This window comes from Hyperolius riggenbachi, chromosome 10, assembly GCF_040937935.1.
Source record: "Hyperolius riggenbachi isolate aHypRig1 chromosome 10, aHypRig1.pri, whole genome shotgun sequence".
NCBI lineage: Eukaryota > Metazoa > Chordata > Amphibia > Anura > Hyperoliidae > Hyperolius > Hyperolius riggenbachi.
The window spans coordinates 58,246,208-58,274,085 of record NC_090655.1 but is presented as its reverse complement, the minus strand read 5'-3'; the positions used below and the strand labels follow the sequence as shown (position 1 = coordinate 58,274,085).

The 27,878-nt window shown below is 49.2% G+C and overlaps 1 long non-coding RNA gene across 1 annotated transcript in view; it reads left to right on the top strand.

Annotated features, from left to right (window-relative positions):
- LOC137535954 (uncharacterized) overlaps positions 1–27,878 on the top strand; it is a 53,486-nt gene that overhangs the window by 11,501 nt on the left and 14,107 nt on the right. Inside the window, exon 2 of the long non-coding RNA XR_011024487.1 lies at positions 25,082–25,244. This is a non-coding gene — a long non-coding RNA (uncharacterized lncRNA). The remainder of the gene's footprint in view (positions 1–25,081; positions 25,245–27,878) is intronic.

Genomic DNA, 27,878 nt, shown 5'->3' with positions numbered 1-27,878 from the left:
TACTACCTGTTGTGTTGAGTGAACCCAGCTCACTGCATATACCTACTACCTGTTGTGTTGAGTGAACCCAGCTCACTGCATATACCTACTACCTGTTGTGTTTACTTAACCCACCTCATCACTGCACATAACTACCTGTAGTGTTGAGTGAACCCAGCTCACTGCATATACCTACTACCTGTTGTGTTGAGTGAACCCAGCTCACTGCATATACCTACTACCTGTTGTGTTGAGTGAACCCAGCTCACTGCATATACCTACTACCTGTTGTGTTGAGTGAACCCAGCTCACTGCATATACCTACTACCTGTTGTGTTTACTTAACCCACCTCATCACTGCACATAACTACCTGTAGTGTTGAGTGAACCCAGCTCACTGCATATACCTACTACCTGTTGTGTTGAGTGAACCCAGCTCACTGCATATACCTACTACCTGTTGTGTTTACTTAACCCACCTCATCACTGCACATAACTACCTGTAGTGTTGAGTGAACCCATCTCACTGCATATACCTACTACCTGTAGTGTTGAGTGAACCCAGCTCACTGCATATACCTACTACCTGTTGTGTTGAGTGAACCCAGCTCACTGCATATACCTACTACCTGTTGTGTTGAGTGAACCCAGCTCACTGCATATACCTACTACCTGTTGTGTTTACTTAACCCACCTCATCACTGCACATAACTACCTGTAGTGTTGAGTGAACCCAGCTCACTGCATATACCTACTACCTGTTGTGTTAAGTGAACCCAGCTCACTGCATATACCTACTACCTGTTGTGTTGAGTGAACCCAGCTCACTGCATATACCTACTACCTGTTGCGTTTACTTAACCCACCTCATCAGTGCACATAACTACCTGTTGTGTTGAGTAAACCCAGCTCACTGCATATACCTAGCATCCCCCCGAGATGGACAAAATGGACAAACCAGGTAGAGGAAGAGGTAGAGGCAGACCCAGAGGAAGGCCACCAGGCACCGGCAGGTCTGTGCGAGGTGGTGTTGCTGTGATTTCGTGCGGACCTGCCCCAAAATACAGTGCTCAGAAGAAGGCACAAGCCATCACTTCCCAAAATCGTGAGGAGGTGATTGAGTATTTAACACAGAACACCTCATCTCCCGCAGCCACCAGCGCTACAAAAAGCACCACATCCGCTGCATTTGACACTTCGCAGGAGTTATTTGGTGGTGGTGGTGGTGAAATCACTGATTCACAGCCACTACTGCAACAACAAGAAGAAGGCGCAGGTACACCACCTCCTACGTCTGAGTTAGGTGGCGATAGTATGAACGTAACGTGTGGGGATGTGGATGATGGACCACCTGAAGTTGGTGCAGTTGAGGAGGTTTCTGAGGAAAGCACAGCTGGCCAGGAGGATTATTATGACGATTATACGGATACCACATATGTTCCCGGTAGAGGAGATGACCAGGGGGACAGTTCAGAGGAGGATTCAGAGAGGACTAGGAGGAGATGACTCCATGATAGAAGCAGAGGGAGCTCGTCCTCAGAAACAGCTGGGGGCAGTGTCCGGCGCCACGTATCGCCAGCTATGGCCAGACAGCCAACATGCCCTTCAATGTCAGCTGCTGATGCCACCGTAGCGCCATCAGCCCAGGGGGGCTCAGCGGTTTGGAATTTTTTTAACGTGTGTGTCTCAGATCAGAGCAAAGCCATCTGTTGTCTCTGCCAGCAAAAATTGAGCCGTGGAAAGGCCAACTCTCACGTAGGGACAAGTGCCTTACGAAGGCACCTGGAGAGAAGGCACAAACAGCTATGGCAAGAACACCTGAGGAAAAGCAGCACCCCTCAAAGACAAGCCACCCTCCTTCTCCTCTTCCTCCTTCAGGTGCATCGTCTTCATCCACTTTCTCCCTTGCACCTTCACAGCCACCCTCCTCCACACCACCTCTTCCCTTCAGCGGTTCCTTCTCCTCTGCCCACAGCAGTACCCAGCTGTCCGTGAAGGAAGTATTTGAGCGGAAGAAGCAAATGTCTGCCAGTCACCCTCTTGCCCGGCGTCTGACAGCTGGCATGGCGGAACTATTAGCTCGCCAGCTATTACCATACAAGCTGGTGGAGTCGGAGGCTTTCCGTAAGCTTGTGGCCATTGGTACACCGCAGTGGAAGATACCATGCCGCAATTATTTTTCACAAAAGGCCATACCCAAACTGTACCGTGCAGTTGAGAGGCAAGTGGTGTCATCTCTGGCACACAGCGTTGGGTCAAGGGTCCACCTGACCACGGATGCCTGGTCTGCCAAGCACGGGCAGGGCCACTACATTACATACACAGCCCATTGGGTCAACCTGGTGACCGATGGCAGCAAGCAGGGAGTACGTGGCTGCGCAGAGGACCGACTTGTCACACCTCCACGGCTTGCAGGCAGGCCTCCAGCCACCTCCTCTCCACCTGCTATCACCGCTTCGCTGTCGTCATCCTCCTCCTCCTCCTTGGCTGGTGCCGCCATCTCCTCTCCAGCTACACAGCCCCAGCACCCCAGGGCCTATGCTGCATGCCAGGTGCGACGGTGTCATGCAGTGTTAGACATGTCTTGCCTGAAAGCGGAGAGTCACACTGGAGCAGCTCTCCTGGCTGCTCTTAACAAACAGGTGGAGCAATGGCTGACCCCGCACAAGCTTGAGATCGGCAACGTGGTGTGTGACAACGGCAGCAATCTCATTGCTGCGTTGAATTTGGAAAAGCTGACACACATACCCTGCATGGCACATGTGCTTAATCTGGTCGTGCAAAGATTTGTGTCCAAGTACCCAGGCTTAGAGGACGTCCTGAAGCAGGCCAGGAAGTTGTGTGGGCATTTCAGGCGCTCTTACAAGGCCATGGCACGCTTTGCGGAGATTCAGCGTAGAATCAACTTGCTGGTGAGACGCCGGATTTGCGATAGCCCGACTCGCTGGAATTCCACCCTGCTGATGTTCTCTCGCCTGCTAGACCAGGAGAAAGCCGTCACCCAGTACCTGTATCATTACAGTACAAGGACACAATCTGGGAGGATGGGGATGTTGTGGCCCAACAACTGGACACTGACGCGAAATGCATGCAGGGTCATGGAGCCCTTTGAGGAGGTGACCAAACTGGTGAGTCGTGATGAGGGCACCATCAGCGACTTGATCCCCTACGCCTACTTCCTGGAGCATGCCGTGCGTAGAGTGGTGGATACAGCTGTAGAGGAGCGTGAAGAAGAAGAGTTAGGGAAGCAGGAGTCGTGGGAGCCATTTACACACGAACCCGATGTTTCCACAACACCGGCGGCAGCACAGAGGGGGGAGGAGGAGGAAGAAGAGGAGTCGTGTGGGGAAGGAGAGGAGTCAGACTCTGATGATGGTGAGGATGAGGAAGGTGTTTCTGTGGAGGAGGAAGAGGCGGCGGAAGGAGAACAACCACGGCAGCCATCACAGGGGGCTTCTGCTGCTCCATGTTCCCGTGGTATTGTTCGTGGCTGGGGGGAGGAAGAGGAGTTGCGTCCCGTCACTGAGGAAGAGCAAGAGGAGATGGAGAGTACGTCTGCATCCAGCTTTGTGCAGATGTCCTCTTTCATGTTGTCCAGCCTGTTGAGGGACCCCCGTATCAAAAAACTCAAGACGAATGACCTGTACTGGGTGGCCACGCTACTAGACCCTCGGTACAGGCACAAAGTGGCGGACCTCGTAGCAACTCAACAAAAGGCGGAAAGGATGCAGCACTTGCAGAACAAGCTGTCGATGATGCTTTACAATGCATTTAAGGGTGATGTGGCTGCACAACGCAATCAAGGTACCACTGGCAGTAACCCTCCTCCTCCCAAGTCCACGCAGGCAAGAACAGGATGCTCCAGCGATCTCAGGGTGATGTCGGACATGCGGACATTCTTTAGTCCAACTCCTCGCCATAGTCCTTCCGGATCCACCCTCCACCAACGCCTGGACCGGCAGGTAGCCGACTACCTGGCCTTGAGTGTGGATGTAGACTCTGCGAAAAGCGACGATGAACCCTTGGACTACTGGTTGCGCAGGCTTGACCTGTGGCCAGAGCTGTCCCAATTTGCCATACAACTTCTCTCTTGCCCTGCCACAAGCGTCCTGTCAGAAAGGACCTTCAGTGCAACTGGAGGCATAGTTACTGAGAAGAGAAGTCGCCTAAGTCACGACAGTGTTCAGTACCTGACCTTTATCAAAATGAATGAGGAATGGATCACGGAGGGCTACTGCACGACCGAAGACTAAGTCAGTCCCCACACACAGCATCTCTGCCTGCAGGCCGCTTGACTGCCTTCTCCGCCACTACCAACAGGGTCCAGGACTCTAGGCGGATTCCTGAATTTTTAAGGCCGCTGCTACACTAATTTTTCTGGTGCGTGTACATGTGCCCATCCCCCTTCGTGATCATTACCTTGCCGTGGTGAAGGGGCTTGCGCATCACAATGAAGCAATGACCGCAGGAAATTTGAGTGTCTCGGGTGGGGGTGGCACACAAAAGATAATAAGGTCGTTACTTCATTGTGGTCAGACCAAATTTGATCAGGTGGACAGTCACTGTTCTGTCATTCAGCTACATCAGCCGGGCGAGAATATGGGCTGAAAAGCCACCATCACCTGCACTCTCGTCATGGTGCGCACCAGTCCAGCACCGCCGTCACTACACAAATGGCTGTTTGCAGTCACTGCATACCTTTCACTGCATCTGTGACTGCACATTATACCTGGCAGTCAGTGCATAACTTGCATTTGAATGGATACACTTTTAAACAATTTAAAAATACAACCATCTAAACTTTCAAACAATTGAAAAATACAACCATCTACCATTTTCAAAAAATTTAAAAAAAGGGCAAAAAAACTTGCCCTCCGTAAAACATTCTTGGCAAATGCTCTCGACTTGGTTTGTCTTCCACTGGCTCAAGGGTCCATCTGACCACAGATGCCTGGTCTGCAAAGCACGGTCAGGGCAGCTACAGCATGGGTCTCAGCAGGCTCCCACTTCGGGCCGGAATCCAACCTTCATTCCCCGCGGTGACAATGGCAGACTTGCCCTCCATAACGGATTCCCGTTAAAGGATTTAAAGTTAATTCATTTCAAATACACAGCAGGGCCTCGAAAGTCCGCCTCCTGTATTGTTATTTCTGGTCACTACCTCGGGGCGGGCTTGGATGTGTAGTGGTAGCTGTTTCTCAGGATCCACACCGGATTCCATCCCTCATTCCCCGGCCATTACCCGGGGTCACAAATGGCAGACTTGCCCGCCTCCATATGATTCTCGTGAAAGGAATGTGGTGTCATCTTTGCCCGCCATAACTGGTTCTCGTTAAAGGATTTAAAGTACATTCATTTCAAATACACAGCAGGGCCTCGAAATTCCTCCTCCTGTATTGTTATTTTTGGTCACTACCTCGGGGCGGGCGGGCGTGCATGCCTGCCCGCTGCCCTCCTTGGATGTGTAGTGGTAGCCGTTGCTCAGGCTCCACACCGGATTCAAACCCCTCATTCCCCGGCCATTACCCGGGGTCACAATGGCAGACTTGCCCGCCTCCACAGGATTCTCATTGTAGCGGTACTGAACAAGTACACAGCAAGTAGAAAATGTAATTTAAAAACAAAACGTAAGCTTTTTAACAATGCCATGGAAAGTTGAGAAGGAAGTCACACACACATTACCTGACATCACTGAGTGAGGAAGAGCAATCTCGCCATGTTGCGCAGTAGTCCAGCATGGCCGTCACTACACAAACAGCTGTTTGCGGTGCGTTACACAGTGAGTTTGGTGTGTCAGTGTGAAGCAGTACTCTAATTACACTCCCTGATTGATGTATACACATGCAAGATGTTTGAAAGCACGTTAGGCCTGCAATTTAGCATTCAATGTGATTTCTGCCCTTAAAACGCTGCTTTGCGTCACATCCAGATTTTCCCCCGGGACTTTTGGCATGTATCCCACTCCGCCATGCCCCCCTCCAGGTGTTAGACCCCTTGAAACATCTTTTCCATCACTTTTGTGGCCAGCATAATTTTTTCTATTTTTCAAAGTTCGCCTCCCCATTGAAGTCTATTGCGGTTCGCGAACTTTTCCGCGAACCGAACCTTCCGCGGAAGTTCGCGAACCGAAAATCGGATGTTCGCGACATCTCTAATCCCTAACACACCATCACGTTCCCTGCAGGAGTAGCAGCCTTATCCTCCTTTGTAGGGAGAGAACTGGGGTGCTTCTACTACACTTACTGTTGCTTTGCTCTGGGGTAAAGCGATGGACCCAGGTTCCATCCATGGTCACAAACCACTGATGAGTGTCTAAATTCTGCATCTCCCATTTCTCCTCTCTGCAGCTTAACACCGCTTAGTCAAAACCCCTCCTTCTGGCTTCCTGATTGGACAGTACAGGTCAACCGATGAGCCTCAATTATGCTCTCTCCTCTTGTAATCAAACTACTAGTACTCTCATAACACTGTGCTATACTGAAATGTCTAGACAAATGACTTGCATACTTATTCTGGAGGAGTCTTTTAGAAGGATTACCCCAGAGGATTAGCAGAAGGTTGGTTTCCTTTAGAAGGAAACCCAGATGACTATCTCAACAGACAACTGAAGTGACAACTGAAGTGAGAAGAACATAGAGGCTGCCATATTTATTTCCATTTAAACAATACCAGGCTAGCAGTCCTGCTGATCCCTTTGGCTGCAGTAGTGTCTGAATAAAACAGAAACAAGCATGCATCTAATCTTGTCAGATCTGACAATGTCAGAAACATTTGATCTGCTGCATGCTTCTTGTTCAGGGTCTAAAAGTATTAGAGGCAGGGGATCAGCAGGATAGCCAGGCAACTGGTATTCCTAAAAAAGAAATAAAATATGGAAGCCTCCATATCCCTCTCCTTACAGTTGTCCTTTAAAGCCATACTCAGCCATACATTTGATAGCTTAGTACCTGGAGTGCCCAAAAAGATTTGTATAGCTCCAGTCTGTTTATGGCATTTCTATAACCTTTTATATGGGTATTCTGCTGTCTGCTGGGAGTTCTGCTCTGTCCGTCTATCATTAGATCTTCCTCTGTGTCTGCTGTCTGTTGCGGTCTGCATCTGTACCCTGCGCCGTGCAGTATCCAGGGTCAGTGAAATACGTGAACAGGCGGCAACAGGCAGGATTCACGACAAGATGGGTGATTAAATCCCTGACTGATCTTTACTTGTCCTCTCTGCTTGTCATGCTGTTCATAAAAGTGACAGGAGAAAAGGCCCGGGGAGAGATGAAACGTGGGAAATAAACAGAATGCGTTTCCTGCTGGGATTTTCGCATCTTGTGTAATTCAATCCCAGTGACAGTGATAAGTGGCCGGTCGGCCGGAATATGCTGACCCGCTTGGCGAGCCAAGACGCTCAGTTCAGCTTTCCCCCAGGAGACAGTGACAGGCCAGCAATAGAGGCGTCGCTTTGGTCTTAACGCTGTCCCTGCCAGATTCAATTTTGCTACTGTGTTTAACCGCAGAGAACTTCAGTCTTAGGGCCCGTTCAGATCACAAATGCGGATGGCCATGCATGCGGAACGCATGCCATCCGCGTTTGTGTGCGTTGCGTGGCTGATCCCATCACTGAAAAGTGAATGGGACAGCCGCGCGTTTTGACAAAAGCTGCATGCAGCATGCGTTCCCAGAACGCATGCAGTGTGAACATCAGACAGTGCACTCTATGCACTGTCGGATGTCGTGCGTGTCTGCCTCCTGCACGCGTTTCCGAAACGCGTGCAGTCTGAACAGGCCCTTAAGCATTTTACATTTTTTCCACATTAGACAAGAAAGGAATAAAAGGACCCACTTGACTGCTCACAGAGCACCTGATCCACTGCCAGGGCTGCAGGGCCAGGTTCAGAGCCATGTCTGCAAAGGCCACATAGGCAATGGCCTAGGGCTGGAAGAGGAGAAGCAGGGGATCTACTATTGAAAGAAAGGGCTGCATATGCAGGATAAGGGGTTCAGTACTTGGAAGGGAATAACGGCAGCTATGGAAGTATGACTGCTGTCAATGATATGCAAATATGGACCGGAGCAGACTGTGCCTGCGATTGACAGCGCTGCTCGCGCAGGCGCAGCACAGGCTGACCTGGCCTGACGTCATCACGGGGGGACTGGGAGGGAGCTGCGGCGAATGGCTGTGTGCAGAGCTGCGGCAAGGGACATGCTGGGAGCTTGGGGTTGAAGGAAGCCCTGGGTAAGTAGCGCTTACTTTCTTAATTAAGGCTGGTAACTCCTTTAAGCAGACCATGATCCCCTTCGGGAAACTGGGCCACAGGACAGCTTTCCAACACAATGACCTCAAACGCACCTCCAAGCCAACAGCTGCCTTGCTAAAGAAACTGAGGGTAAAGGTGCTGGACTGTCTCCAGACCTAAACCCTATGGAGCATCTGTGGGGAATCCCTAAATGGAAGGTGGAGGAGCACAAGGTCTCTAACATCCACCAGCTTTGTCATAGAGGATTGGAAGAGGATTCCAGAGGCAGCCTGTGAAGCTCTAGTGAACTCCATGGCCAAGAGAGTTACAGAAAAACTGTGACCAAGAATTGAACTTCATCCCAATCAGTAGCTGATACCACCTTTTACATGAGAAATGTATTCCTTTTCGAAAAACTGATCATCAGGGGAGTCTGTATGGCTGATATTGTGGTGAAACCCCTCCCACAGAAAACTGTGAGTACCATGGTCCTGGCAGTTTCCTGTCTGTGAACCTCATTGCATTGTGGGAAATAGCTGTTTACAGCTGTTTCCAACTGCCAAAAAGCAAGCAGCAGCTACTTCCACTGACATCACCTGCCAGCAGTAAAAATGTCACCATGTGATAAATGTCAGAATGTGAATCAGGGAGAGGAAATATTTTACAATAGACAAACACTGACTAAACCATTTATACATAATTACTGTAGAAATGCAGCACTTTTTTATTACATTATTTTCACTGGAGTTACTAATTAAGGCAGTGCTGGAAAATAATGGTGGGCACACAAAATATGGATACTTTGGGCAGAATATTGACATTCTTCACTTAAAGGTGTACTCACTTTTGTTGCTAGGGGTTTAGAGATGTATGGCCATGTGTTGCATTATTTTGATGGGACAGCAAATTTACACTGTTATACAAGCTGTATGCTGACTACTTTATACTGCATCAAAGCACCATATCTTCAGTGTCATCCCATGAAAAGATATAATAAATTATTTACAAAATGTGAGAGGTATACTCACTTTTGTGAGATACTGTATGCATTTAAATATTATTTTTTTTTATCATGGTGGCCCTTTAAAAAACTGTTCCATGACCTTGGGTGTATGCTTGAATTACTGTGAAAAAGACAAAATTGTGTAGGAGGCAAAGGACTAATGGGAAAATCAGATACAACAAATATTAAATAGAAATATCATATGAGCATATATTGCCATGCACCATGCCAACGAGCAACAAATGAAAAGAATTTGCAACAAAATTGGCTCTTAAACTTTAATTTAGGGTTCTATGATTTTCAGGAATCCATTGACTGGGAGCTATCTGTGCCTTTTGGATGCTTTCATTTGCATGGATCAGTGCTGGGCCGAAATTACGCATTAGCGTAATTACGCATCGTAATTCACTACAAATGCACCGTAAGCGTTACTTGTAAGTTTACGGTATTACGCGTAATTAATTACGCGTAGACCGTAGGTTACGTTATTACGCGTAACAAATTACGCGCAAGACAGTAAACTCCCATTGAAATTACACAGTCTGCCGTAATCGCGTAATATTACGCTCCCGTATAATATAAAAAAGCCGCCGACTTTAAGGGTTAATAGCAAAGCCCCCTTAAGTGCTAAGAGCCTCAAATTTGGAGAATATATTAAGGAGATCAAAAGGAATGAGGAAAATTTTTTTTTTCAAAAAGACCTTATAGTTTTTGAGAAAATCGATGTTAAAGTTTCAAAGGAAAAATATATACATTTAAAAACCCGCCGACTTTAACGGTTAATAGCAAAGCCTGCTTAAAATTTAGGAACACCGAATTCACAGGGTATATTAAGGGGATCAGTGGGAATAAGCAGTGGTGCTCACCGCCAGATCGTGATCACGCTTACGCGTGGATTCACAACCATTTTGACGCACTCCGCCTCGGACACGAAAATCCGTGAATAGATTTTCAACCACGAAAATCTACTTCGGCTTCGCGTGAATGCGGACAGAAATCCGCATTCACGCTCGTGAAACCCGGGGCTGTAGTCGTGGTTTGCGGAAATGCGTCAAACTATGCGGAAGTGACACATTGCAGGCCAATCAGAGTGCCCCAGCCAGGCCCTAGCAACCAATCACAGGAGGGGAGCTATGCCCTCCCCTCCTGAATATAAAGCGGCGGCCATGATGGAAAAGCTCTGTCCTTGCTACTAGACTGTGGTGCTGAGAGGATTATCTCCAGGCCATTGTTGTTTGAGCAAGTGCATTTATTGTGTTAAAAACAAAGCGTTTTTTTTGCTAACACTGCTCTTATACTGTACACAGTTAGCTAGTCAGTGAGTGATTGCTGTAGTTAGTTGTAGTCAGTGTAGTGTAGTGGGAGTGTGGGAGTCTAGTGATTATTTAACTGTGTGTAGTGCTGTGCAGGCAGGTTCAGTGCTGCAGTGTAGTGGGAGTGGGGATTATCTGTGTGTAGAGTGCAGGCAGGCAGGTTAGTGCAGCTGCAGTGTTCACTTGTATATTCTAGTGACAGTTATACACTTGTACTATTTGCAGGCAGCCAGTCACACCGCCGGCGCCGCCACTCTCTGCCAGCGCTGTTCATTCATTCTGTCAGTGACCTTGTGCCGTGCCCAGTGCCCACTGCTCGCTCGCTCGCTGGCATATGAGCATCTCATTACACAGTGTGACATCCTTGTGTGCCCACTGCATCCTTCAGTGACCTAGTTGTATATCCAGTGCCCACTGCTGTGCCCACTGCATCCTTCAGTGACCTTGTACTGTGGCCACTGCATCCTTCAGTGACCTTGTACTGTGGCCACTGCATCCTTCAGTGACCTTGTACTGTGCCCACTGCATCCTTCAGTGACCTAGTTGTATATCCAGTGCCCACTGCTGTGCCCACTGCATCCTTCAGTGACCTTGTACTGTGGCCACTGCATCCTTCAGTGACCTAGTTGTATATCCAGTGCCCACTGCTGTGCCCACTGCATCCTTCAGTGACCTTGTACTGTGCCCACTGCATCCTTCAGTGACCTTGTACTGTGCCCACTGCATCCTTCAGTGACCTTGTACTGTGCCCACTGCATCCTTCAGTGACCTAGTTGTATATCCAGTGCCCACTGCTGTGCCCACTGCATCCTTCAGTGACCTTGTACTGTGGCCACTGCATCCTTCAGTGACCTAGTTGTATATCCAGTGCCCACTGCTGTGCCCACTGCATCCTTCAGTGACCTTGTACTGTGGCCACTGCATCCTTCAGTGACCTTGTACTGTGGCCACTGCATCCTTCAGTGACCTTGTACTGTGCCCACTGCATCCTTCAGTGACCTTGTACTGTGGCCACTGCATCCTTCAGTGACCTAGTTGTATATCCAGTGCCCACTGCTGTGCCCACTGCATCCTTCAGTGACCTTGTACTGTGGCCACTGCATCCTTCAGTGACCTAGTTGTATATCCAGTGCCCACTGCTGTGCCCACTGCATCCTTCAGTGACCTTGTACTGTGCCCACTGCATCCAGTGATTCATTACTAGCAACATGTCTGGCAGGGTTTCGCGGGGTGAGAGGAAAGGGAGTTCAATTGCCTCAGCCACTTCTGGGACTGCTCCACGTCCAGGGAGAGGACGCCCAGCTGTACGTGGTCATGATGCAGCAGAAAAGGGGGCAGCAAAGCCTGGGCCGAGTCAGCGGACGCCATTGTCCAAATATTTTAAAGTTTCTGGTCCCCGTGTGGTGGTTGAGCAAATGGAACCTGACGTACTCATGGACATCATGACTTCCTCCCAGACCTCTACTGTGAGCACCACTCCAAGCAGTAGCAGCAGCAGCCAACATCCCACGCTTGTTGTGACATCCACCCCAGCACCCACTGGTCAGCAGCCCTCCCAGGATGACAGCGTTCTGTCCCTCAGTCCGGCATCTGGGAACCTGCTGATGCAAGAAGCACAGGACTTACTGGGGACTGATGTGGCAGAGATTGAGATCGGGCCACAATCACAAGCGTTGTTGAGTTCTGGTGATGAAGAAGAGGGGTCTGTGTCTGGGGATGTAGGGACAGAAGAGGAGGCGGGGGAGTCAGAGGAAGAGCTGGATTATGATGATGCTGCTGATGATGACATTGTGGACCCTAACTATGTGCAGCCTGCTGAGTCCGTGGAAGAATGGTCAGAGCAGGATGACGAGTCACCTCGGCCTAGGCAAGGATATCGCCATATGTCAGGCAGGGGCAGGGGCAGCAGTGGGCGTGGAGGAAGTAGACAGGACACTGCTTCAGCCGGCACCACCACCATGCAACCCCCGGCAACTACTACCACACATTGCTCCGCTGCACCCTCTGCTAGTGGGGGCCGCAGTAAATTAAAGTCACCAGTGTGGGATTGCTTTGAGGAATGTACTGATGACAAAAGGTATGCGGTGTGCAGGTTATGCAGCAAAAGATTGAGCCGTGGGAAAAGTCTGAGCAAGATGGGTACCTCATCCCTCCAGGGCCACCTGAGAAGCCGCCACTGCCGCGAGTATGCGGACTTTAAGAGGAAGCAGGCACTGCTGGCAGGGGTTCCTGAGAGCAGAAGGCCCACCAGCGCAGCAGCATCCTCCCTCCCTCAGGGTCGTGAATCCCCCACAGCAGCAGCAGTAGTAGCACGCAAGCGCTCTTCCACCTCGGCTGCTCAGGACACAGACATTGAGGCTGGCAGCCAGTGTTCATCTCTCTCCTCTGTCTCCCCTGCATCCCAGCGTCGTCAGACCCTGCTGAGCGACACCTTTCAGGGTCTGACCAAGCCTCTGCCTCCAAGCCACAGGCGGATCCGCAAACTAAATGGCTTGCTGGCCCGGGCCATGGCATCACAGCTGCTTCCCTACTCCCTGGTGCAGGAGGGGAGCGCCATGCGGACGCTGCTCCAATTTGGCATCCCCGAGTGGCAAGTCCCCAGTCGCCACTATTTCAGCAGGAGCGTGATCCCAGCACTCCACAAGTTTGCGGTGGAAAACGTGGCCCGTTCCCTGGACTACTCTGTGGGCAAGCGGGTCCACGTGACCATGGACTTGTGGAGTAGCAGATTTGGGACAGGTCGCTACCTGTCCTTTACGGCCCACTGGGTGACACTGATGGAAGGGAGGGAGGACAAGAGCGCATCAGCCCAGCTAGTGGTGCCACCACACGGGATCAGGGGGGATGCAGAAGGGTCCTGTCACGACACTCCCTCAGCACCCGGAAAGCAAGCCCGCCTCGGCAGCAGCAGCGCCAAGCCTCGGCACTGCCAAGCCCTTTTAAAATTGGTGACCCTGGGGAAGGAGAGGCTTACGGCCACCAACGTCCTGGCCGCCCTCAGGAAGCAGGAGCGGAGGTGGCTGACCCCCAGAGGCCTGGAAGTGGGGTATGTGGCAGCCGATAACGGGGCCAACCTGGTGGCAGCAGTGCAGCAGGGAAACCTCCAGCACATCCCCTGCTTGGCCCACGTGCTCAATCTTGTGGTGCAGCGCTTCTTGCGCACCTACCAGGGGATGAGCGAGCTGCTGCAGGATGCCCGGGCGGTGGTACGCTTTTTCCGCCTGTCAGCCACTGCCTCTGCACTCTTGTCCACCTTACAGCAGCAGTATGGAAGGCCACAACACCGGATGATCATCGACATGCCAGTTCGCTGGAATTCGACTCTGGCCATGTTGGAGCGGCTGTGTCAGCACAGGCTGGCTCTTAGGGCCTACATGCTAGACCCAAGTGTCCCCAGCAACCAGCAAGTCCCCATGATTACTGCCACTCAGTGGACACTGATGCAGCAAGTATGCCTGGTGCTGAGTCCCTTCCTGGAGGCAACCAAGATGGTCAGTGAGGAGCGGGCCTCTGTGTGCCAGTGGGTGCCCTTGGTTTGTCTACTGGAGCAGGCAATGGACAATTTAATTGAGCGTGGTGATGAAGCCCTGAGGCAGTTGGAAGAACAGGAGCAGATGGCAGCACAGTCCAGCTCAGAGGAGGGCTCACAGCAGGTAGTGGAAGAGTTGGAGGTCCCTAACCTGAATGAGGAGGAGGAGGAGGAGCAGAGTGCAGCAGGCGTTGTACGTGGATGGCGGTTTGAGGAGGACAACGACATGGCACAGGAAGAGGACAGGCATGCGTTATGGGACAATGGCGAGGACGAGAAAGATCTTGCTGGCAGGGCCCACTTGTTTCCCATGGCTGTGCACATGTTGCGCTGCCTTCGCAGGGACCCCCGGGTGATCCAGATGCGTTCAAGGGAGGACATCTGGATTACCTTGATGCTTGATCCCCGTCTGAAGGGGAAGCTGGGAGACTTAATGACGCCATCCACCACCGAGCAACGCACAAGGGAGTTGAAGGAGGCCCTTGTGCGCAGACTACTGGAAGCATTCCCCCAGCATTCCACCCCCACTGTAACTGCTCTGCCAAGCCAGCAAGAGGTGCCTGCCATTGCCACTAGCAGCACAACAACAACCACCAGCAGCAGCAGCAGCAACTGGCGCCCCGGAGACCTGAAGAGCCTAAGCAAGAGCCTGTATGCAGTGCAGCAGCCCAGAACAGAGGTGCCCGCCACAGCATCCACCACCAACCAGCACAAGCAACGACTGACCACCATGGTGTCTGACTATATGGGGTCATCCAGCGGGCTCAATGACACCGACAGCCCCGTGGACCCCTTGGAGTACTGGGTCAAGAGACTGGACATCTGGAGCGAGCTTTCCCAGTACGCCCTGGAACTCCTATCCTGCCCTCCTTCCAGTGTCCTCTCAGAGAGATGCTTTAGTGCGGCCGGTGGCGTGGTCACAGAGAAGCGCTCTCGGCTCTCCCACACCTCTGTGGACAAACTCACCTTCCTGAAAATCAACCAGGCTTGGGTGGAAGGTGAGTTCCTGGCCCCTATTGTCGGACACAGGGGGACATGAAGTGGCTGCTGCATGTGCTGTTGTTAACTATGCCTGCCTTTATAAAGACATTTACTACCTGCCTAGTGCCTACCTTGGTTAATTTTTTGGTGTTATGGTACTACTACCAGTAAGTTGCCATGGTCCTCCTTCTGAGCTGCTGCACTGACCGCCCGCTTTGTCCTCCTGACTCAGTCGCTACTACACTCTGCGTTCACACTGCCCGGGTCGCCGGGTGCATTTAATTTTTTGGCCAGCACTATGACGCTGTGCTACTACTACTGTGCTGCTGCTGCTGAACTGACCGCCCGCTTTGTCCTCCTGACTCAGTTGCTACTACACTCTGCGTTCACACTGCCCGGGTCGCCGGGTGCATTTAATTTTTTGGCCAGCACTATGACGCTGTGCTACTACTACTGTGCTGCTGCTGCTGAACTGACCACCCGCTTTGTCCTCCTGACTCAGTCGCTACTACACTCTGCGTTCACACTGCCCGGGTCGCCGGGTGCATTTAATTTTTTGGCCAGCACTATGACGCTGTGCTACTACTACTGTGCTGCTGCTGCTGAACTGACCGCCCGCTTTGTCCTCCTGACTCAGTCGCTACTACACTCTGCGTTCACACTGCCCGGGTCGCCGGGTGCATTTAATTTTTTGGCCAGCACTATGACGCTGTGCTACTACTACTGTGCTGCTGCTGCTGCTGAACTGACCGCCCGCTTTGTCCTCCTGACTCAGTCGCTACTACACTCTGCGTTCACACTGCCCGGGTCGCCGGGTGCATTTAATTTTTTGGCCAGCACTATGACGCTGTGCTACTACTGCTGTGCTGCTGCTGCTGAACTGACCGCCCGCTTTGTCCTCCTGACTCAGTCGCTACTACACTCTGCGTTCACACTGCCCGGGTCGCCGGGTGCATTTAATTTTTTGGCCAGCACTATGACGCTGTGCTACTACTACTGTGCTGCTGCTGCTGAACTGACCGCCCGCTTTGTCCTCCTGACTCAGTCGCTACTACACTCTGCGTTCACACTGCCCGGGTCGCCGGGTGCATTTAATTTTTTGGCCAGCACTATGACGCTGTGCTACTACTACTGTGCTGCTGCTGCTGAACTGACCGCCCGCTTTGTCCTCCTGACTCAGTCGCTACTACACTCTGCGTTCACACTGCCCGGGTCGCCGGGTGCATTTAATTTTTTGGCCAGCACTATGACGCTGTGCTACTACTACTGTGCTGCTGCTGCTGAACTGACCGCCCGCTTTGTCCTCCTGACTCAGTTGCTACTACACTCTGCGTTCACACTGCCCGGGTCGCCGGGTGCATTTAATTTTTTGGCCAGCACTATGACGCTGTGCTACTACTACTGTGCTGCTGCTGCTGAACTGACCGCCCGCTTTGTCCTTCTGACTCAGTCGCTACTACACTCTGCGTTCACACTGCCCGGGTCACCGGGTGCATTTAATTTTTTGGCCAGCACTATGACGCTGTGCTGCTACTACTACCACCAGTATGTTGCCGTGGTCCTTCTGTGCTGCTGAACTGACCGCCCGCATAGTCCTTCTCCTGACTCAGTCGCTACCACCACTGCACTCTGCGTTCACACTGCCCGTGTCCACTGACAACTCTGCTGCGATGTCATTGCTAATTGCTGCAAAAAAAAAAAAAAAAAAAAAAAAAAAATTACAAAAACCTCTCTGGAGCCTTTTTGCCGTCAGCCACTCATCCTCCTCCAGCGGTACCTTCGCCGCCAAGTGCCATTGGAACTCGCCTTCACCTCTTTGACTGCTTAACGCGTATATCCCTTTTTAAAACCACTTATTACCAATTAATAGCCCCATTTAAAGTGTTGATTTCACTTTAAAATCCATTTTCTCTAGAAAAATTTTTTTGGGGGGAATTTTTTATGTTGAAGTTATGTTGCCCCTTATCACCTCGATAATCCATGCTATTTGGGGGACTGTAGCATGTATGGGGGCTTTGTTATTAACGTTAAAAGAAAATCCGCCTCCGGGCGTGAATTCGCGCGTGATTACGCCATTCACGGGAAAAAATCCGCGTGGTTGCGTGGACGCGGACGAAAATCCGCATGCGGCGGGGCCGAATGCGGATTTTTTTTTGCAACCACGCGGATTTCCGAATTCGTGGATGAGGCACATCCGAGCATCCCTGGGAATAAGAGGAAAATTTTTTTTTTTCAAAAAGACCTTATAGTTTTTGAGAAAATCGATTTTTAAGTTTCAAGGGCAAAAATGTCTTTTGAATGCGGAAAATGTCAGTTTTTTTTGCACAGGTAACAATAGTGTTTTATTTTCATAGATTCCCCCAAGTGGGAAGAGTTTTACTTACTTTGTTCTGAGTGTGGGAAATATAAAAAAAAAACGACGTGGGGTCCCCCCTCCCACACCTCTTTAACCCCTTGTCCCCCATGCAGACTGGGATAGCCAGAATGCGGAGCACCGGCCGCGTGGGGCTCCGCACCCTGACTATACCAGCCCGCATGGTCCATGGATTGGGGGGGCTCGGAAGGGGAGGGGCAGCCAAGCTTTCCCCTCCCCCTCTGAGCCCTTGTCCAATCCAAGGACAAGGGGCTCTTCTCCACCTCCGATGGGCGGGTGAGGCCGCGATTTCCTGGGGGGGGGTTCATGGTGGAATCTGGGCGTCCCCTTTAAAAAGGGGTCCCCCAGATGCCCACCCCCCCTCCCAGGAGAAATGAGTATAGAGGTACTTGTACCCCTTACCCATTTCCTTTAAGAGATAAAAGTAAATAAACACACAAACACATAGAAAAAGTATTTAATTGAACAAAAAACATAACCACGAAAAAAGTCCTTTAATATTCTTAATTAACCATTAATACTTACCTGTCCCTTTTAAAAGCCAGTTCCCACGCAATATCCTCGGAAATATACTAATCAGTTACAATGTAACAAAGTTGTTACAATGTAACAACTTTGTTACTTTGTAACTCCACCGCACCCGACGTCACTCGCCGCTCACCCGCCGGCCGCCGCATACACTAACGCTAAGTCCCCGCCGGCTCCCGCCGTCCACTCCGCCCACACCTGTCACCTATATACATGCTGGCACCCATGAGTGCCAGCATGTATATAGGTGACATGTGGGAGAGGCGGGGAGGGCAGCGAGAGCCGGCGGGACTTAGCGTCCTGCACACCCGACAGAGCTCTGAGCTATATAGCTCAGAGCTCTCTAAAGCATCTTTGTATTTGGGCTCCAAGGAGCCCCATTGGTCCTTAGCAGACCAATGGGGTTCCTTCTGATTTGAAGGAACCCCATTGGTCTGCTAAGGACCAATGGGGCTCCTTGGAGCCCAAATACAAAGATGCTTTAGAGAGCTCTGAGCTATATAGCTCAGAGCTCTGTCGGGTGTGTAGGACGCTAAGTCCCCGCCGGCTCTCGCTGCCCTCCCCGCCTCTCCCACATGTCACCTATATACATGCTGGCACCCATGGGTGCCAGCATGTATATAGGTGACAGGTGTGGGCGGAGTGGACGGCGGGAGCCGGCGGGGACTTAGCGTTAGTGTATGCGGCGGCCGGCGGGTGAGCGGCGAGTGACGTCGGGTGCGGTGGAGTTACAAAGTAACAAAGTTGTTACATTGTAACAACTTTGTTACATTGTAACTGATTAGTATATTTCCGAGGATATTGCGTGGGAACTGGCTTTTAAAGGGACAGGTAAGTATTAATGGTTAATTAAGAATATTAAAGGACTTTTTTCGTGGTTATGTTTTTTGTTCAATTAAAATACTTTTTCTATGTGTTTGTGTGGTGTGTTTATTTACTTTTAACTCTTAAAGGAAATGGGTAAGGGGTACAAGTACCTCTATACTCATTTCTCCTGGGAGGGGGGGGTGGGCATCTGGGGGACCCCTTTTTAAAGGGGACTCCCAGATGCCACCATGAACCCCCCCCCCAGGAAATCGCGGCCTCCACCTCCACCGCCCATCGGAGGTGGAGAAGAGCCCCTTGTCCTTGGATTGGACAAGGGCTCGGAGGGGGAGGGGAAAGCTTGGCTGCCCCTCCCCTTCCGAGACCCCCCAATCCATGGACCATGCGGGCTGGTATAGTCAGGGTGCGGAGCCCCACGCGGCCGGTGCTCCGCATTCTGGCTATCCCAGTTTGCATGGGGGACAAGGGGTTAAAGAGGTCTGGGAAGGGGGACCCCACGTCGTTTTTTTTAATATTTCCCACACTCAGAATGAAGTAAGTAAAACTCTTCCCACTTGGGGGAATCTATGAAAATAAAACACTATTGTTACCTGTGCAAAAAAACCTGACATTTTCCGCATTTAAAAGACATTTTTGCCCTTGAAACTTAAAAATCGATTTTCTCAAAAACTATAAGGTCTTTTTGAAAAAAAAATTTTTCCTCTTATTCCCACTGATCCTTTTAATATACCCTGTGAATTTGGTGTTCCTAAATTTTAAGCAGGCTTTGCTATTAACCGTTAAAATCGGCGGGTTTTTAAATGTATATATTTTTCCTTTGAAACTTTAACATCGATTTTCTCAAAAACTATAAGGTCTTTTTGAAAAAAAAAATTTTCCTCTTATTCCTTCTGATCTCCTTAATATATTCTCCAAATTTGAGGCTCTAAGCACTTAAGGGGGCTTTGCTATTAACCCTTAAAGTCGGCGGCTACCTAACATTTATCTATGCATCAACTTTTCCGCTTGGCAGCATGACCTTACGCATTAATTGCTAGTAGGAATTTACGCGCAAGCCAATAATGTAACAACCTGAGTTACGGTATTCTTACGCGTAATTGCGTAAGGGCTATCCGTAATTACAGACATGTACCGTAAATGAATGTCTACGCCGTAAGCGTAATTCCGTAATGCGTAATAGCGTAAAATTACGCGTAATGATCCGTAAGCGTAGTTTTTTCCATTACGCCCAGCACTGGCATGGATCTGTGCTTCACTTTTGTGCTTCACCTATCAGCGTAGTGACTATTAGAGATGGCCTGAAATGTTTGCACACGAATTAATTAGTGTGAACAACGCAAGTTTGCTTTCGCAGCAAAATGCGAACTTTTAGTGCATTCGACCCGCCCCTTATACTACATCATTGGGCTAAACTTTGACCCTCTACACAGTCAGCAGACACATGGCAGCCAATCAGGCTGCACTCCCTCCTGGAGCCCCCCTATAAAAGGCAGCAGCGTCGGCCATTTTCTCACTCTGCCTGCTGCTGTTATTAGTGAGAGAAGGGAGAGAGGTTGCTGCAGAGATAGGGAAAGCTTAGTTAGGTTTTGTTAGATTGCTCCTTGCTCATATTTGTTGCTGAAAAGAACCACCAAAACGGCTCTTTTGAGAGCTAATGTTCTTGTGATGTGTTTTTTTTTTGTGTGGGTGTGTTTGTGTGTGTGTTGCCCACTGACACTGCATATACAGCCCTGTCTGTCGCAGCTGGCCCTTGCTAATTGCTATACTGTGCCAGGCCCAGCACATTCCGCACACCTTTTCAGTGCACCTGTGTGACTGCACATTGTATCATACCACCAGTAGTCACTGCATACTTTTTCAGTGCACCTGTGTCACATTGTATCATACCACTAGCAGTCACTGCATACCTTTTCAGTGCACCTGTGCGACTGCACATTATATCATACCACCAGCAGTCACTGCATACCTTTTCAGTGCACCTGTCACATTGTATCATACCACCAGCAGTCACTGCATACCTTTTCACTGCACTTGTGTGACTGCACATTGTATTAAACCACCAGAATGTACCATGGAAAGTTTATCACATAGTTGAATGAATGGCAGACTTGCCCTCCATAACAGAATCTCGTTGAAGGAACTGCACAGACAGCAGAAAAAGTAATTTAAAAAAATAGATCTAAGCTTTAACAATGGTAGAGAAAGAACCATCGACAGTCTTAGCAGTGTTGAACCCTTGGACTACTAGGTGCGCAGGCCTGACCTGTGGCCAGAGATGTCACAATTTGCCATCCAACTTCTGGCTTGCCCTGCCTCAAGCGTCTTGTCAGAAAGGACCTTAAACGCAGCTGGAGGCATTGTCAGTTAGAAGAGAAGTCGCTTAGGTCAAAATAGTGCTCAGTACCTCACCTTTATCAAAATGAATGAGGCATGGATCCCGGAGGGCTACTGCCTGCCCAAAGTCAGTCCCCACACACAGCATCTCTGCCTGCACACCATGTGACTGCCTGCCCCAAGACTAAGTCAGTCCCCACACAGCATCTCTGCCTGCAGGCTGCTTGAATGCCTTCTCTGCCACCACCAACAGGGTCCAGGACTCCAGGTGGATTCCTGAATTTTTAAGGCCGCTGCTAGCAGCGGCCACTATAATAATTTTTCTTGTGTGCGTACAAGCCTGCCTAATTTTTCTGGCTGCACTGTGGCTGCAACAACAAAACAAAAGGCATGTACATGTGTCAATTCCCCTTCGTGATCGTTACCTTGCCGCGGTGAAGGGGCTTGCGTATCACAAGGAATCAATTACCTATATGAGTGTGTTGGGGGGCACAACCAAGAAAATGAGGTCGTTGCTTTATAGTGGACAGACCAAATTCGATCAGCTGGACAGTCACTGTTGTTCTGTCATTGAGCTACCTCAGCCCGACCACATGGGCTGGAAAGCCGCCATCACCTGCACTCTCGCCAACGTGCGCACCAGCATGGCCATCTGTTTGCGGTGCGTTACACAGTGAGTTTAGTCTGTCAGTGTGAAGCAGTACACTACTTACACTACCTGCTGATCCATGTCTACACTCGCAAGATGTTTTCAAGCACTTTAGGCATGCAATTTAGGAATGCAATGTGATTTCTGCCTTTTAGGGATTATAACCCTGCTGTGTGTCAAATCCGTATTTTTCCCTGGGACTTTTGGCGTGTATCCCACTCCGCCATGCCCCCCTGCAGGTGTTAGACCCCTTAAAACATATTTTCCTTCACTTTTGTGGCCTGAAACAGTGCTTCTAGTTTTGAAAGTTCGCCTGCCCATTGAAGTCTATTGCGGCTTGCGATGTTCACCGGTTCGCAAACTTTTTCACAAGTTCGCGTTCGCGGTTCACAAGCCGAAAATCGGAGGTTCGAGCTATCTCTAGTGACTGTACTATAGGCTGACCAGGCGTCCTCTTTTGCCCTGACAGGTCCACTTTTTCCGACCTGTCCGGGGCGTCCTGGCGGGTTTTAGAAATGTCCGGCTCTTTATGAGTCGACTCATGACTCACAGGAGCAGCCAGCCAGAGACTCGTCTCTAGCACTTCATTGCGGCTCACTAGGACTTCCCATTTGGGCCAGACTCTAGCCCAGCCCAGCCAATAGAAGCAAGCAGTGTTCCACCACACTGCTGTTGTCACTCCTCCGCTCCGCCCCCGCTAGTGCCTGGGTATATTGTGTATATTACCTCTAACTCCGCCCCCGCCTGTCCAGCCAGCGTGCGTGACTCTCCAGAGACTCCCCCCTTGTCTGCCGATCCGGCTGTATGTGTGACAGAGGTGAGCTGAGCACTGCCGTCTGCCTGACTGCTGTGACTCAGGGAGAATCAGACACTTGGACTCCGGGGAGATGGGGCGGCTGCAGGAGGGGGAATGGGGTATTGTCATTTAGCAAGTGTGCTGCTACTGTTCTCTCCTTTCTCCATCCCTACACCCAGGTCCCCCCCCGCCAGCCCTCACTGGACAACCTCAAAGCAGGGCCTGTACACCTGCTCTGATCCACCCTTCCAGAATAAAGGCAAGCTGAGTGAGGAGGCTCCCTGGCTGCAACTAGTCAGTGAGCTTATCAGGAAGGTGGGCACTATGCTCCTGCAACTGCTGATATTATCATCTGCATTGTGGACAATACTGGTTACAGATTCTAATCAGCATATATGCACCTGATTAGATTGATCTCTCAGTGGTGCACAACAGCCAGTCATAGTACTGTCCAGGCTAAATGATAAGGACAGCACATAGTACAGAAGCAGACATGGAAGTACTGTCCATAAGGTCCATACTATTCTTACATTGGCAAGCAGACCTGCTGCTGGAAGTGCCTGTGTCTGGCTGCCCTGTTATTGTCCTGCTTTGCTTCTCATATGCTCCTCTCACCCTCCGTCCTCCTTGTATCCCCCTTCCCAGTGCTTTAACCCCTGCCCTGCTGAACTGGACAGCCTATGGTGAGACACATCTCTCTCACTATTCATTCTCCTGGGACTCTCGCACATTTTTCAGTGTCTGTCCCTCCTACATTCCTCTATCTACCTTACATCTCCCCACTCTCCACTCTCCTTTTCCTCCTCTCTTTTGTGACACTTCCACTTTCCTGCATCTGCTATCTCTTACTATCCCTACCTGCCTTCTCTCACAGACTGCTGTCTTTCTCTTCCTTCTCCCTCACTTTTTTCTCTCATAAGATAGTAATTACTGACCTGTATCAAGATTATGATGTGTTATTTTACAATGCTTTCATCTTCAGTACAGATTTTATTAAGTTTATATTCATGTCACTGACTGTCCTCAGAAGAGCTCACAATCTAATCCTACCATAGTCATAGTCTAATGTCCTACCATATTATTATTATGTATTTATATAGTACTGACATCTCCTGCAGCACATTACAGAGTACATAGTCATGTCACTGACTGTCCTCAGAGGAGCTCACACTCTAGCCCTACCATAGCCATAGTGTAATGTCCTACCATATTATTATTATGTATTTATATAGCACTGACATTTCCTGCAGCACTGTACAGGGTACATAGTCATGTCACTGACTGTCCTTAGATGAGCTCACAATGTAATCTCTCTACCATACTTAGTTTAACATCTTATGATATTATTAATAAGTGGAAGGTGTGTCAGAAGTGGGGGGGGGGCGCAGGCTTTCTTGCCTGGAGTGACAAAAAGGCTAGAGGCACCCCTGACTTGGAGATTCGGAGTCCGAAGAGGACAGCCAATAGCTCAGCAGGCAGCAGCAGGAGGAGGACTCAAGGTGGGTTACCATGGGTGGGTTGCGCATCCAAGCCAACTTTAACGTCTTTTTGCATGTGATACTGATATGAGCCTGGGGCCCCCAGCATACCACCAATGCCAATCTCATTGCATTTGTGGGGAAATGTGCTGCCAATCTCATTGCATTTGTGGGGAAATGTGCTGCCAATCTCATTGCATTTGTGGGGAAATGTGCTGCCAATCTCATTGCATTTGTGGGAAAATCTGCTGCCAATCTCATAGCATTTGTGGGGAAATCTGCTGCCAATCTCACTGCATTTGTGGGGAAATGTGCTGCCAATCTCATTGCATTTGTGGGGAAATCTGCTTACATTTTGTGGTCTGCCGGCCCTCCACCATGTGGTCTCGAAAAAAAAAAACCTCCCTCCAAGCCCTCAGAGTTGGACAGCACACTGCTAAGGTCTTGTATATTTGGTCCCACCCATGACCACGCTCACATGCTGTTGTGATCGTCCTCTTTTTTGGAAATCAAAATATGGTCACCCTACTGTACTATCTGTAAGCTGGATCAATGATTGTATGATCTCCTATCCTATACTGCCTATAAGGTGCTTTGTCTCCTACCCAGACTTTTTAGCAGGGCTTGGACTTGCTGCCAGTTAGATTTGGGGACTGCAGCCCCGGTTGCTAATGTGGTTACAGTGTGGCACAGTGTTTTTACTCTGTGTAGTCATCTGTATTATGTATATGTTTATTACACTACTTCAATATTTATGAACAATAAAGTAAAGTTTGATATTCCCATGCATCCAAGAGCCAATTTTATTGCAATTTCTTTTCATGCTTGAATTACTGTCGATTTTGAAAGACTCATTTGTGAATGATGTTGAATACTGTCTGTATGTCTGTCTGCCTAGTATTTTTATTAGTTTTATTCATACTACTATTGTTCACATTATTATCCATCATATTTGTTTTATGGTTGTGTTGATGATAAAATAACAATTACAGTAAATATCTGCAGTTTCTGATCAAATCTGTAGAATTCTTTCTTTTTTATTTCTTGCTTTTTTTTGTTTGTCTTCAGCAATCCTCAGGGGGCTTGAGAAACTTAGATCTGATACAGGAAGAATTCAGAACAAAGCGGTGAGAGGCACAGACTAGAATTTTAGAAATGTGAATCTGATATTTAATAAAACCTGCAGATTACAGAGATCCAGATCTGGCTAAACCCAAGGAGGTTATATCAGGTACGTTAAAGACTCTAATAACTGTCAGATGAGCCTGCTGAAAATTCTCATATAAAGAGGTTTCAGGGGAAATCTTTAATATTAGCAGAACAATCCTCACATTGTGTTTTATGATTCACCTTCCGATTGGCAACAACTTCTTCTAGTGCGCCGCGTTCAAGGACGATCAAAGGGCTGAGACAAGTTTTGGGACTTTATTCCATGAATAACTTTAAAGCAGACCTAGCTCCCGGAAAAGTTGTCATCTAAGATAGCAGAGTAGATACACATTAATCAGATGAACACTAATGAAGATCATGTGCAGAAGTAAAATAACCAATTAGCATTTATAATATGTTCCTATTCTTGCTCAATCCCCTCAGGAGGGAAACTGAGTGATAAGAAGCTGCCTCTATTGTGGCTATGAGTCGTTTCAGACAAAGAATCACACGTGCAAAACATGCTTCAAACCCAGTTCAGGCATAATTTTAAATTGCTTACTAGAAAAGTAAAAAATGTAAAAACTTTGTGTTGCAAGTTTAAAATAATACCCAGGGGTGTTGCTAGCCCCAAAGATCACTAGCATGTGCCCCGGATCTATTCTGGGATGCCCCGGATGCCCCCCAGGCAGTGTCAGGCAGTGGGTGGCCGTACTCATCTTTGGCCTCTTGGTCTCCTGATTCTGCAGATGTCACTTCTTGGCTTCTCCCCTTAGTGCCTGGGAGGGTATCAGAAGCTAGAGCTCCTAGCGTCTGATTCTTGTATGCTACGGGGAGGATCGCCAGCTACAGAGGATGTCACCAGACTTGGAAAGTAGATGGAGGAGATGAGTAGTTCTTCCCGCTGTGCTAATCTGCTGGGAAGGGGGGGGGGGGGTTGAGGGGAGTAACAGTGAGTACACACAACGATGCATGCTGCCTATGGAGGCTCCACAGCTTCCAGCATGTCACCACAACACCCTGCATGCCCCATAGAGGCACCACAGCACCAGTATGCCCCATAGAGGCACCACAGCACCCAGCATGACACCACACAGTACCCTGCATGCCACAGCATGCTTTTTTTTTTTTATTCATGAAGAGGGGGGGCTTTATCCAACATTTTGCTGGGCAGGCCTACTAAGACCGCTTTTAAGTTCATGTAAATTTGGCTCCACCCATGACCACACCCACATTCTGGTGCGTGGTCACACCCGTTTTTCAGCTGGAGTGCCCAAAAGTGCCCCCGGATCTCTTAGGATCCTAGCAACGCCCCTGATTTGTAAACCCTCAGTGTTCCTCAGCTGCCTGTACCAGCCTGCTCACTATCCCCAATTCCACCATCTATTCAATCCGACACTATGGCCCTCATCCAGTTCAAAAATGATTTATTGCTTGTTGGTGGCTTAAAATGCGTTTTATTTATAATGTGAAAATATCACCTGGAAAACTCAGGAGAAAAAGTGAAATGGATCAGGTCCCATATCTCTTTCTTAAAGGACAACTGAAGTGAAACGTATATGGAGGCTGCCATATTTATTGCTGAACAGGTAACTGACCATGACAGAGTAATTGAGAACTAAAGGGAGCCATACATCAGGTGATTTGGCGGCCGATTGACCATCCAGTTTGATCATTGGAATCAGATGAAAATCAGTGCCGCCACGTGCATGCCTGATCGACCATGCAACCAATTTCAGGCTGAAATGGATCGCATTAATCGGTTGGACATGCTGCAAGATGTAGGGCTGACTTGCTCGATCAGGTGTGCGGGGGTAACGGCGAATGATCTCATGACGAGCGTCGAACAAGAAGCTGTCCCCGCAAATGTTTAATGGGCCCAGTGCACCCTACAAATTACCTGTACATTGCCACCGCTGCCTCCGTACTTCCTCGGCTGTCCATACACGTGCTCCGCGTGGTTGCCTAGTAACGTGGTGCGTGTGACATCACGTTACTAGGCAACTACATGCTGCGCGTGTATGGACGGCGGAAGGAGCCTGGAGCTTAGCGGTGGCTACGGACAGGTAATGTGTAAAGTACACTGGGCACCGGAGCGCACATTGAACATTAGTGGGGACAGCATCCTTTTAAAATAGATTGAAAACGAGGCTTTGATCATTGATAGTCTATACTTTAAAATATAGTTTCTTTCATATATTTTTTTAATTTTTTATTTTTAAGAGCCGGTTCTCACGGACACTAACGCGGCAGTAAACAATGGCTGCACCGCTCGACAATTTCAAAGATACCCAAGGTGACCTGTGACATGAGACAGACTTGGATGTGTACAGTACCTAACACACACACAACTATGCTGTGTTCCTTTTTTTTTTTTTTTCTCTGCATGAAAGAAATACATATCAGGTATGCAATTGACTAACTCAGTCCTGACAGGAAGTGACTACAGTGTGTCCCTCACTGATAAGAAATTCCAACTATAAAACACTTTCCTAGCAGAAAATGGCTTCTGAGAGCGGGACAGGTCATTGAGCATAAACAATAAAACAGTAAAACTTAAAAAGTAGATTTAAACATAAAATAAAACTGTGAAATAGCTTAAAAAGTCATTTTTAGGAAAGGGAAAGATAGATGTAATTGTTTATTTCATTAGTTTATTTTTGCCTTGGGTGTCCTTTTAAATCCTGTCCATTCAAGCAACTGAACCTCTGCCATG